Raw genomic sequence first — 14268 nt, forward strand, 5'->3', positions numbered from 1 at the left:
GAGAGACTAAGCAAATATTTGGAAAGAACAAAAGGAAGAAAAGTAGGCCTTTATAGAAATTTCTATTAAATATCTCCCACTGCTATTAAAATTAAAACATGATTTCTTCAGTATTGGAAAAGGGGCAAAAAAATGCAGAAGATATAATGAAAGTTTCATGGGTCTCAGAGAGAAGGTGCCTAGAGAGGTTTAGGGGACCTAAAAGCTACAAAATTTTAGAGCCTGTTTGTGGACCCTGGGTTTTTCCTACATAGGCAACAAGGTCCCAGCTACATCCAGCCTATATTTTAAGTAGGCTATTAGGCTAAAGACAGTATTTTAAGTAGATTTTACATGGGAACTCCGAGGATTTCTAATTGGAATATGCATTGCTATTGTTCAGTCACTAAGTCATGACTACCTCTTTGCTATGCTATGAACTGTGGCACCTAAGACTTCCCTGTCCTTCACTCTCTCCCAGACTTTGCTCAAACTCAAGTTCATTGAGTCAGTGATGCGATACAACCATCTCATCCTCTGTCGTTTCCTTGGCTTCTTGCTCTCAGTTTCTCAGCATCAGGTCCTTTCCAAAGAATCAGCTCTTCGTATCAGGTGGCCAAAGTACTGGAACTTCAGATTCAGCGTCAGTCCTTCCAATGAATATTTAGGGTTGATTCGTTTTAGGACTGACTGGTTTGATCTCCTTGTGGTCCAAAGAACTCTCAAGAATCTTCTCCAGCACCACAGCTTGAAAGCATCAATCCTTTGGTTCTCAGTTTTCACTATGGTCCATTTCTCATATCTGTATATGACTACTGGAAAAACCATAGCTTTGACTAAAAGGACTTTTGTTGACAAAGTGATGTCTTTGCTTTTTAATATGATGTCTAAGGTTTTCATAGCTTTTCTCCTAAGGAGCAAACATCTTTTAATTTCATGGCTGCAGTCACCATCTACGGTGATACTGGAGCCGAATGAAATAAAGTCTGTATTTCCAACTTTTCCCAATCTATTTGCCATGAACTGATGGGGCCTGGGACTGGATGCCATAACCTTAGTTTTTGAATGTTGAAATTTAAGCCAGCTTTTTCACTCTCCTCTTTCACCTTCGTCAAAAGGCTCTTTAGTTTATATGCATTTTCTACTATTCTGTTCAGTTCAGGTCAGTCGCTCAGTCGTGTCTGACTTTTGCAACCCCAAGAATTGCAGCATGCAAGGGCTCCCTGTCCATCACCAACTCCCAGAGATTACTCAAACTCATGTCCAACGAATCAGTGATGACATCCAGCCATCTCATCCTCTGTCGTCCCCTTTTCCTCCTGCCCCCAATCCCTCCCAGCGTCAGGGTCTTTTCCAATGAGTCAGCTCTTTGCATGAGGTGGCCAAAATATTGGAGTTTCAGCATCAGCATCAGTCCTTTCAATGAACACCCAGGGCTGATCTCCTTTAGGATGGACTGGTTGCATCTCCTTACAGTCCAAGGGACTCTCAAGAGTTTTCACCAACACCACAGTTCAAAAGTATCAATTTTTCAGCATTCAACTTTCTTCACAGTCCAACTCTAACTTTCATACATGACCACTGGAAAAGCCATAGCCTTGACTAGACGAACCTGTGTTGGCAAAGTAAAGTCTCTGCTTTTTAATATGCTATCTGGAGTGGTCATAACTTTCCTTCCAAGGAGTAAGTGTCTTTTAATTTCATGGCTGCAATCACCATCTGCAGTGATTTTGGAGCCTCCCGAAATAAAGTCAGCCACTGTTTCCACTGTCGCCCCATCTATTTCTCATGAAGTGATCAGACCAGATGCCATGGTCTTAGTTTTCTGAATGTTGAGCTTTAAGCCAACTTTTTAAATTTCCTCTTTCACTTTCATCAAGAGGTTTTTTAGTTCCTCTTCACTTTCTGCCATAAGGGTGGTGTCATCGAATATTTGAGTTTATTTATATTTCTCCTGGCAATCTTGATTCCAGCTTGTGCTTCTTCCAGCCCAACGATTATCATGATGTACTTTGCATATAAGTTAAATAAGCAGGGTGACAATATATAACCTTGACATAATCCTTTTTCTATTTGGAACCAGTCTGTTGTTCCATGTCCAACTCTAACTGTTTCTTCCTGATCTGCATATAAGTTTCTTATGTGGCAGGTCAAGTCATCTGGTATTCCCATCCCTTGAAGAATTTTCCACAGTTTATTTTGATCCACAGAGTTAAAGGCTTTGACATAGTCAATAAAGCAGAAACAGATGTTTTTTCTGGAACTCTCTTACTTTTTTGGCAATGGGTTGGATGTTGGCAATGGGTTTCTCAAGGCAAGAGTACTGAAGTGGTTTTCCATTCCCTTCTCCAGTGGACCACATTCTGTTAGACCTCCCCACCATGACCCATCCCCATCCATCTTGGGTGGCCCCCACAAGGCATGGCTCAGTCTCACTGAGCTAGACAAGGCTGTGGTCCTGTAATCAGATTGACTAGTTTTCTGTGATTATGGTTTCAGTATGCCTGCCCTCTGATGCCCTCTTGTAACACCTACTGTCTTACTCGGGATTTTCTTACCTTGGACGTGGGGTCTCTCTTCACGGCTGCTCCAGCAAAGTGCAGCTGCTGCTCCTTAACTTGGTGGAGGGGTATCTCCTCACAGCCGCCCCTCCTGACCTTGAACATGGAGTAGCTCCTCCCGGCCCTCCTGCACCCATGCTGCCGCTGCTCCTTGGAAGTGTGGTAGCTCCTCTTGGCCACTGCCCCTGACCTCGGGCTTCTAATTCCACCTCCCCCTCACCTCCCAACCTCTGTTAACCACAAATCTGATCCCTTTTTCTGAGAGTTTAGTTTTAAAGCATAATTGACCTAAACACAAAATAATAATACAATACTGATATACATTTCAGATTAATCACCATGATAAGACTCATTACCATATTAAAACATGCAAAGATATTATGCAGTTATTAACTATATTCCCCACATTGTATATTATATTTCATACCCATAAGTCATTTGTTTTGCACCTGGAAGTTTGTTTCTTTTAATCTCCTTCATCTATTTCTTTCTTTGCTCAATTCCCTCCCATCTGTCAACCACTTGTTTTTGCTCTATAACTTTATATTTTGTTATATTGGTTCATTTGTTTTAGTTTTTAAGATTTCACATATGAGTGCAATCATTTCATACTGTATTTGTCTTTCACTTACTTCACTTAGAATAATACACTCTATATTCATTCATGTTGTTTCAAGTGGAAAGATTTCATCCCTTATTGGCTTGGGAATTTCTTTTTAAAGTGTCTGATTCTGTGCAGCTCCATGGACTGCAGTTCGTGAGGCTCCTCTGTCCATGAGAAATCTCCAGGCAAGAATACTGGAGTAGGTTGCCACACCCGACTCCAGGGAATCTTTCCAACCCAGGGAACAAACTAAGGTCCCCTGCAATGCAGGTGAATTCTTTACCAGCTGAGATACCAGGAGGGAAGCCCCATATGTGTAAATAAATATATACATATATATATACATATGCATCTATATACATACATATGTCACATCTTTTTTAATAATTCATCTGTCAATGAACATTAAGGTATCTTCAATTTCTTGGCTATTGTAAATAGTGTGGTATGAAAAAACACAGGGATGTATATATATTTTCAAATTATGATTTTGTATGTACACTTTCGAATTATACTTTGCATATTTTCAAATTACAGGTTTGTATATACAATAATTGTGCATGTATATTTTCAAATTGGGTTTGAATATATGCTCAGGAGTAGGATTACAGGATAATGTGGTAATTCTATTTTTAGATTTTTAAGGAAGCTCCACACTGTTCTCCAAAGTGGCTGTACTAATTTACATTCCCAAAAACAGTATTAGAGGGCTCCTGTTCTTACAGTCTCCCTGTTATTATTTATAGACTATTGGATGATGGCCATGATGACAAGCATGAGGTAATATCTCACTGTATTTTTTGTTTTGAAGTTATCTAATAATTAGCAATGTTGAGCTTTTACATGAACCTATTGGTCATCTATATGTCTTCACTGGACAAATATCTATTTAGGTCTTCGGCCCATTTTTTTAATTGGAATGTTTGATTTGATGTTTGTATATTTTAGAGGTTAATCCTTGTTGACTGCTTTGTATGCAAGTGTTTTGTTCCATTCTATAAGTTGTATTTGGGTTTTGCATATGTTTTCCTTTGTTATGCAAAAGCTATTTAAGATTAATAAGATATCCTTATTCATTTTATTTTTATTTCCATTACTCTAGGAGACAGATCCAAAAACATATTGCTACAATTAATGTCAGAGCATGTTCAGCCTATGTTTTTCTCTAGGAGTATTATGGTGTAGTCACTAAACTGGAGGCAGGCTTCCTGGAGTGTGAAATCAAGTGGGCCTTAGGAAGCATGACCACAAGCAAAGCTAGTGGAAGTGATGGAATTCCAGCTGAGATACACAGAATCCTAAAAGATGATGCTGGTAAAGTGTTGTATTCAATATGCAGCACTTTTGGAAAACTCACAGAGGCCTCAAAACTAGAAAAGGTCAGTTTTCATTCCAATTCCAAAGAAAGGCAATGTCAAAGAATGTTCAAACTATCAATAATTGTGCTTACTTAACATGCTAGCAGTGTAATGCTCAGTATCCTTTAAACTAGGCTTCAACAGTACATGAACTGAGAGCTTCCAGATGTTTAGAAAAGTGTTTAGAAAAGTGTTTAGAAAAGGCAGAAGAACCAGAGATCAAATTGCCAACATCCATTTGGTCACAGGAAAAGCAAGGGGATTCCAGGAAAACATCTATTCTGTTTCATAGACTAAGTGAACACCTTTGACTATGTAGTTCATAACAAACTATGGAAAACTCTTAAATAGATGGGAATAGTATCAGGCCACCTTACTTACAGGCCACTCCTGACAAAACTGTATGCAGGTCTAGGAACAACCATTAGAATCAGACATGGAACAATGGGCTGGTTCAAAATTGGGGAAGGAGTACATTGAAGCTGTACATATCATCATCTTGTTTATTTAGCTTATATGCAGAATACATCATGCAAAATGCCAGGCTGGCTGAATCAAAGCTGGAATCAAGATTGCCAGGAGAAATATAAGAAACCTCAGATATGCAACTGATACCACTCTAATGGCAGAAAGTGAAGAGGAACTAAAGAGCCTCTTGATGAGGGTGAGATCAACTTTCAAAAAACTAAGATCCTGCATCCGGTTGCATCACTTCATGGCAAATAGATGGAGAAAAAGTGGATAAATCTTATTTTCCTCAGATCCAAAAATCACTGCGGATGGTGACTGTAGCCATGGAATTAAGACATCTTCTCCTTAGAAGAGTTGCTTCAGTCATGTCTGACTCTATGTGACCCTGTGAACTATAGCCCACCAGACTCCTCTGTCCAGTGGGATTCTTCAGGCAAGAATACTTGAGTGAGTTGCCATGCCCTTCTCCAGGGGATCTTCTGGACCAAGAGATTGAACCTATGTCTCATATCTCCTGCACTGGCATGTAGTTTCTTTATGGCTAGTGGCACCTGGGAAATATGACAAATGTAGGTAGAGTTTTATTTTTTTTTTTCCATTTATTTTTATTAGTTGGAGGCTAATTACTTTACAATATTGTAGTGGTTTTTGTCATATATTGACATGAATCAGCCATGGATTTATATATGTTCCCCATCTCGGTCCCCCCTCCCACCTCCCGCTCCATCCCATCCCTCTGGGTCTTCCCCGTGCACCAGCCCTGAGCACTTGTCTCATGCTTCCAACCTGGGCTGGTGATCTGTTTCACCTTTGATAGTATACTTGTTTCAATGCTATTCTTTCAGAACATCCCACCCTTGCCTTCTCCCACAGAGTTCCAAAGTCTGTTCTGTACATCTGTGTCTCTTCTGTTTTGCATATAGGGTTATCATTACCATCTTTTTAAATTCCATATATATGCATTAGTATACTGTATTCATCTTTATCTTTCTGGCTTACTTCACTCTGTATAATGGACTCCAGTTTCATCCATCTCATTAGAAATGATTCAAATGAATTTATTTTAATAGCTGAGTAATATTCCATTGTGTATATGTACCACAGCTTCCTTATCCATTCCTCTGTGGATGGGCATCTAGGTTGCTTTCATGTCCTGGCTATTTTAAACAGTGCTGCAATGAACACTGGGGTACACATGTCTCTTTCAGATCTGGTTTCCTCGGTGCGTATGCATAGAAGAGGGATTGCTGGGTCATATGGCAGTTCTATTTCCAGCTTTTTAAGAAATCTCCACACTATTCTCCATAGTGGCTGTACTAGTTTTCATTCCCACCATCAGTGTAAGAGGGTTCCCTTTTCTCCATACCCTCTTCAGCATTTATTGCTTGCAGACTTTTGGATAGCAGCCATTCTGACTGGTGTGTAATGGTACCTCACTGAGGTTTTGTTTTGCATTTCTCTGATAATGAGTGATGTTGAGCATCTTTTTATGTGTTTGCTAGCCATCTGTATGTCTTCTTTGAAGAAATGTCTGTTTAGTTCTTTGGCCCATTTTTTGATTGGGTCATTTATTTTTTTGGAATTGAGCTGCAGGAGTTGCTTGTATATTTTTGAGATTAATCCTTTGCCTGTTTCTTCATTTGCTACTATTTTCTCCCATTCTGAAGGCTGTTTTTTCACCTTGCATATAGTTTCCTTTGTTGTGCAAAAGCTTTTAAGTTTAATTAGGTTCCATTTGTTTATTTTTGCTTTTATTTCCAATATTCTGGGAGGTGAGTCATAGAGGATCTTGCTGTGATTTATGTTGGAGAGTGTTTTGCCTATGTTCTCCTCTAGGAGTTTTATAGTTTCTGGTCTTACATTTAGGTCTTTATTCCATTTTGAGTTTATTTTTGTGTGTGGTGTTAGAAAGTGTTCTAGTTTCATTCTTTTACAAGTGGTTGACCAGTTTTCCCAGCACCACTTGTTAAAGAGGTTGTCTTTTTTCCATTGTATATTCTTGCCTCCTTTGTCAAAGATAAGGTTTCTGTAGGTACCTTGATTTATCTCTGGGCTTTCTATTTTGTTCCATTGATCAATATTTCTGTCTTTGTGCCAGTACCTTACTGTCTTGATGACTGTGACTTTGTAGTAGAGTCTGAAGTCAGGCAGGTTGATTCCTCTAGTTCCATTCTTCTTTCTCAAGATTGTAGTGTTTTAAAACGCAGAAGTATCTCTTTGCTGACAAAGGTCCAAAGAGTCAAAGCTATGGTTTCTGCAGTAGTCATGTACAGATGTGATAGTTGGACAATAAAGGAGGCTGAGCATTGAAGAACTGATGCTTTTGAATTGCAGTGCTGGAGAAGACTCTTGAGAGACCATTGGACAGCAAGGAGATCAAACCAATCAACACTAAAGGAAATCAACACTGAATATGCTTTGGAAGGATTGATGTTGAAACTGAAGATCTAGTATTTTGACCACCTGATGCAAAGAACTGACTCATTGGAAAAGACCCTGATGCTGGGAAAGAATGAAGGCAAGTGGAGAAGGGGAAGTGAGAGGATGAGAAGGTTGGATGACATCACTTAATCAATGGACTTGAGTTTGATGGTAGCTTCACAGGATGAATTTGGGAGTGTTCCTTCTTCTACAATTTTTTATTTTTTTATTTTTTTTAAGAATAGTTTAAGAAAGGTAGGTGTTAAGTCTTTCCTAAATGTTTGATAGAATTTTTCTATGAAGCCACCTGGTTCTGGACATTTGTTGTTTGGATGCCTTTTAAATCACAATTTCCATTTCATTACTTATAAAAGATTTGTTCATATTTTCTCTTTCTCCCTGATTCAGTTTTGGAAGATAGTACGTTTCTAAGAATTTGTTTACTTCTAGATTCTTCATTTATTGGCAAATATTTACTTGCATCAGTCTATTATGACCCTTTGTATTTCTGTGCTCTCAGCTGCAACTTCTCATTTCTATTTTTATTAATTTGGGCCCTCTCTTTTTCTTGGTGTTTCTGACTGAAGGTTTATCAGTTTTGATATTTTTCACAAAAACATCTTTTATTTTCATTGCTCTTTTCTACTGCTTTCTTGTCTCTATTTCATTTATTTCTCTTATGATCTTTTTTACTTCTTCCACTAAATTTGGGTTTTGCTTCTTCTGTTATTTTTAGTTAAAAAGATTAGGTTGTTTATTTTTAGATTATTATTGTTTGCTAGAGTAAGATTGTATTGCTATAAATTTCCATCTTAGAACTGATTTTGCTGTCTCATAATTTTTGTTTGTTTTGTTTTGCTTTCTTTTTCATTTTTCTCTAGATAGGTTTTTTTAATTTCTTCTTTGATTTTTTTAATGATCTATTGGTTGTTTGGCAACCTATTGTTTAGACTCCATGTTTGTGTCAGTTGACATTTTTTCCCTTATATTTAATTTCTAATCTCATATTGATGTGGTCATAAAACAATGCCTGATTTGATTTCCATTTTGTTAAATAGACCAAGACTTGTTTCATGGCCCAGCATTTGATCTTTTCTGGATATTGTTCATGTGCACTTAAAAGATTCTGTATTCTGCTGCTTTCAAATGGAATGCTCTGTGATGGTGATTTAGTTGCTTAGCCATGTCTGACTCTTGTGATCCCATGGACTCTAACCCACCATGCTCCTCTGACCATGGGATTTCCCAGGCAGGAATACTGGATTGGGTTGCCATTTTCTTCTCCAGGGGTTCCTTCCAACCCAGGGGTTGAATTCAGGTCACATGCATTACAGGTGGATTCTTTACTGACTGAGCTACCAGGGAAACCCTATAAATATCAATTAAGTCCATCTGGTGGAATGTATAATTTAGGACTTTTGATTCCTACTTAATTTTTTTTTTTTTTTTTTCTGAATGATCTGATGTAAAATGAGGCATTAAAGTTCCACTGTTATTGCACTTCTGTCAATTTCTCTTTTTAGGTTTGTTAACATTTGCCTTGTATATAGAGGTGCTCCTATGTTGGATGCATGTCTATTTACAATTGCTATATCGTCTTCTTCAGTTGATCCTTTCACCATTGTATGTTGTCCGTCTTTGACTCTTGTAAGTCTTTGTTTTGAAGTCTCTTTGATTCTTGTAAATGTTTGTTCTGAAGTCTCTTTTGTCTGGTACTAGTACTTCAGCTTTCTTTCGATTTCAATTTGAATGAAATATCTTTTTCCATCTCCTCACTTTCAGTATGCATGTGTCCCTAGATCTGAAGTGGGTCTCTTGTATGTGTATATCCATTCAGTCAGTATATGGGCATTGGTTGTAACCCATTTACATTTAAGGTATTTATTGATTAGTTTTTATTACAATATTGTTGGGCTTCCCTTGTGGCTCAGCTGGTAGAGAATCCACCTCCAATGAGAGGGACTGGGTTCAGTCCCTGGGTTGGGAAGATCCCATAGAGAAGTGAAAGATTACACACTCCAGTATTCTGGCCTGCAAAATTCCATGGACTGTATAATGCCCGGGGTCATGAAGAGTCGGACACAATTGAGTGACTTTCACACTCACACTCACAATATTGTTACTAGTTTTGGATTTTTTTTTCTTCCTTTTCTCTTTTGCTTTCTGTTCTTGTGATTCAGTGACAGTATTTAGTGTTGTGTTTGGATTACTTTTTCTTTTATATGTATGCTGCCACTGCTGCTTAGTCACTTCAGTCGTGTCCAACTCTGTGCGACCCCATTGATGGCAGCCCACAAGGTTCCCCCATCCCTGGGATTCTCCAGGCAAGAACACTGAGTGGGTTGCCATTTATTTCTCTAATGCATGAAAGTGAAAAGTGAAAGTGAAGTTGCTCAGTCATGTCCGACTCTTAGTGATCCATGGACTGCAGCCCATCAGGCTCCTCCGTCCAATGGGATTTTCCAGGCAAGAATCCCTAGACACAGGTAATTGGCCACAAACCCAACAATTGGATTGATTTCTAAAACTAGCATAGGATCAGGCCTATGATAGAAAAGCATTTGATTTATATACAAAGGTCTAAGAAATCAAGAAACCATTTTAAATGATCATACGAATCAGGTCCAGCATCTTGAGCAAGCTGTCTACCTCTGATGTCGTAATCTTCTTATAGTGGTTTAGTGTAGTTTCTCCTCTGTTTAAGCATCATTTTAAGATGAGATCAGGTCAGCTGTCTTTTCTTTAGACCAATTCAGTGTAGGGGCCTTTGGAAGTGGGAATTAATCTAAGAGTTAATTTCCCTTTGACTTCATTGTGCATGAGCTAGTTAAGAGTACCTGATAAAAAAAAGTCCTTCCATCCAGGTTGGAGACATTCCCTTAAATTATGTCTTTTTCCAGTTCTGGTTGCAGGTCATGAGGCATCTGATTTTCATCCAAAGATAGATTACTGAGATAAGCTTCAGAAACAAACTTTGGGTGTTCTTTAAGAATTCAATTAAATTTTACATTAATATCACATAACAGCAAAGAACTATCCAAGAAATGAGTTTTACTACATGCAAACCTCCATTAACAAACCAGGATTTAACATTTATTGAAACATCTTTTTCTCCCTAAAATTACCCTCATTTTTATCAAATATAAGCAAATTAAGGCTAGCTTGTTTTCAAAACAGATCTGTTCTCACTAATTTTGGTCTGATGATTTATATAACCATAATTGATCATAGACTTTTTATTTTGCTGAAACATTTGTAGAATCTCAGACTGAACTTTTACAATAAAACAGGGCCGGGAAACTCACACCAAAGTCTTATCACAGATTTTGCCTAACAAATCTAGCTGAATGCTTCTCTTTTTAAGGTCTCAAAAATTCCTTGAGATTTCTGTACCTGTTAGTGAGATAAGCTTCCTAGCTCATTTAATAAACTTAGTGGAAACCTAAGAGTTTCCAATTTCTGGAGAAGTCAGATAGAGAGAAAATTGTTTTGTTTATAATGTATAATTTTGCCAAATTATTTTCATAATTAGTTTGAGAGGAAGGTTTTCCCTACTCCCGGAAAACACAAGATTCAAACTTGTAATTTTTCAGAGAGAAACCATAGAAGTTATAAGCATATTCACTGTACAATTTTGTTGTCTAGGTTCATGAGATTTTGATATAGCAGTTTATAAGTTTATATGATTGTTTTAAGTTGCTGATCTGTTCATGTCAAATGCATTTCAAATATCCTACATTATACACTCTCAGATTACTGGTTTTGTATCATATTTGTGTGTGGATAATTTCCTACTTATGATGTTTGTTTCCCTTTACTGGTGAAGTTGTTCATTCCATAATTTTCTTGTTTCTGCTTGTGTCCTTTTCTATTCTGCCTAGAGAATTTCCTTTAGCATTTGTTGTAAAGATAATTTGGGTTATTGAATTATTTTAATTTTGTTTTTCCATAAGGTTTTTTCTTTCTCTGTCAAATATGAAGAAGAGCTTGCTGGGAAGAGTATCCTTGCTTATAGTTTCTTCCCTTTCACCACATCAAACATATCATGCCACTCCCTTCTGTACTTGAATTTCTATTGAAAAATCAGCTGATAACTTTATGAGGATTCCTTTGTAATTTAGTTGCTGCTTTCCTCTGCTGCTTTTATTATTTTCTTTCTATTTTAAGTTTTTGTCAATTTGACTACTATGTGTCTCGGTGTGTTCCTCCTTGGTTAATCTGTATGGGACTATGCATTTCCTGGACTTGGGTGTCTGTCTCCTTTCTCATGTTAGGTAGATTTCGGCTCTCAACTCTTCATATACTTCCTCAAGCCCTTTATCTCTCTCTTCTCCTTCTTGGGTTACTATAACGCAAATCTTTAATGTTGTTGCAGAAGCCTCTTAATCAGCTCTTATTTTTCTTTATTTTTTTCTTTATTCTGTTATGCAAGTGTGACCTCTACCCTTCTTTCAGCTCACTTATCCATTCTTCTGCCTCCTTTATTCTGTTACTGTTTCCTTCCAGTGTGTTTTTTTTTTTTTTTTTTATTTCAATATTGTATTCTTCAACTCTGGTTGTTATTTATATTTTCTAATTCTTTGTTAAAAAAGAAAACAAAAACAAAAATAAAAACAAAAACCTTCTTGTATCATTTCTGTTTGTGCATCCACTTATTTCCTGAGACCTTGAGTCATCTTGATGATCAGTACTCTGAACCTTTCTCAGGTAGATTGCTTCCATCCACTTCACATATCTGTTCTTCCGAGGTTTTTATCCCATTCTTTTGTCTGGAACGCATTCCTCCACAGTCTAATTTTGTCCAAATTTGTATTTGTATTATTATGTATGTGGAAAGTTAGTTATGTTTCTCAACTTTGGAGAAGTGGCCCTCTGGAGGATATATCCAAGCAGCACACTCCCTTCTTGTTACCACAAGGACCAGGGACCAGTGGTCCCATGGTAAACACATTTCCTGTGTTTATTGACTCAGTTCCTTAGGCTTTGGGATGGTAATTTTGTTGCTTTTGGAGTCTGTCCACTGGTGGGTGAAACTGGATCTGGGCCTTTGGTGGCCGGGGCATTTCAAGTGGTGTGTCTAGAGGCAGCTCTGGGCTCAGGAAGTCTTCTCAGCAGTCTCTCTGCTGATGGGTGGGGTTATGCTATCACGTTATTTGTTGTTTGGCGTGAGGCATCCCAGCACTGGAGCCTACAAGCTGTTGACTGGTGCCAGCATTTGGTGCTAAATGTCAGACTCCTGCAGAGTTTATGCTGATGAATGCTCCCTAATATCTCTGCCACCAGTGTCCTAGTCCCTAGAGTGAGCTACTGTTGTCCCCATTTCTAGAGGACACCCTCCAAAAACCACATGTAGGTCTGGTCCAGGCTCCTATGAAATCGGTTCTTTTCCTTGGGTCCCAATACACATGAGATTTTATGTGCATCTTCCAAAGGTATAGACTTTGTTCCCCAAGTCCTGAGAACCTCATGTAATGAAGCCCTGTTGGTCTTAAAAGTCATATGCTCTGGTGGCCTTCCTTAATTATCCTAGGGTTCCAGCAGGGGAGAGTGATATGGGGCTCAGATATCTCCCTCCTGTGGGAAAACTTAATGATTAATTATTCTCCAGTTTATAAATTGCCCACCTGAGGCGTTTTCAGTTTTGATTATACAGTGATTGTTCTCCTCCTTCATCCTCATTGCAGTTTCTTTTTAAAGTCTTTAAATGTAGACTATCCTTGTTGGTATGTTTTGATTTTTTTTTTTTTTTTTGATGGTTCTTTTTTTAATTTATTGTTCATCAGTTAGTTGTAGTTTTTTTGTGCTTGTGAGAGAAGGTGAGCTCAAGTGAAGGAGGGCATAGCAACCCATTCTAATATTCTTTTCTGGAGAATCCCCATGGACAGAGGGGACTGGTGGGCTATGGTCCATATGGTCACAAAGAGTCAGACACGACTGAAATGACTTAGCACACATGCCTATAAATATGTTCACATATATATCCATTCATCTATTGATGTGCATCTCAGTTCCATATCTCAGTTACTGCAAATAATGCTGCAATGAACATCAGTTCAGTCGCTCAGTCATGTCCTACTCTTTGGGACCTCATGCACTGCAGCACGCCAGACTTCCCTGTCCATCACCGACTCCCAGAGCTTGCTCAAACTCATGTCCATTGAGTCGGTGATGTCATCCAATCATCTCATCCTATGCTGTCCCCTTCTCCTCCTGCCTCCAATCTTTCCTAGCATCAGGGTCTTTTCCAAGGAGTAAGTTCTTTGCATCAGGTGAATAAAGTATTGGCATTTCAGCTTCAGCATCAGTCTGTCCAATAAGTATTCAGAACTGATTTATTTATTTCAGTAATGAACATATGTGTGTATATATATTTTCTAATTAGTGTTTTTGTTTTATTCAGATAAATATTAGGAACAGAATTGCCAGATTATATAGTTCTCTCATTGTGGTTTTCATTTGCATTTTCTTCATCTTTGATGAAGTTGCAGACTGTATATGGCATATCTTTTCATATACCTTTTGATCATCTGTACATCTTTCTTGAAAAAAAAGTCTACTCAGATTCTCTGTGCATTTTATTTTTCTCAGAAAAAAATGGTAAGTCCTTTTAGTTGTATATTTAACTTATTGAAAAAAGGATAGCATTTGTCTTGCTTTAACAACTTTGTTACAAAGGGTTGAAAACTTTATCATTATTTGGCATTGATCTAAGGATTGGAGTTTGAGAACTCCTGTATAAAACACTTCATACAGTGCTCGCTTTGGCAGTACATATATTAAAAAAAAAAAAAATTCATACAGTTATTGTATACAATAATTACAAATTATTTATAAATCTCTGGGGCCTCTCAAATATGTCAACATAGGGACTTTA

At 37.8% G+C, this 14268-nt stretch overlaps 1 pseudogene; it reads right to left on the reverse strand.

The window, feature by feature from the left end:
* The window catches only part of LOC136150204 (phosphatidylinositol transfer protein alpha isoform pseudogene), a 76356-nt pseudogene extending 73711 nt beyond the window's left edge, over nucleotides 1-2645 (reverse strand).
* Nucleotides 2646-14268: the final 11623 nt, after the last annotated feature.

Source organism: Muntiacus reevesi, chromosome 18 (assembly GCF_963930625.1).
Source record: "Muntiacus reevesi chromosome 18, mMunRee1.1, whole genome shotgun sequence".
Lineage (NCBI taxonomy): Eukaryota > Metazoa > Chordata > Mammalia > Artiodactyla > Cervidae > Muntiacus > Muntiacus reevesi.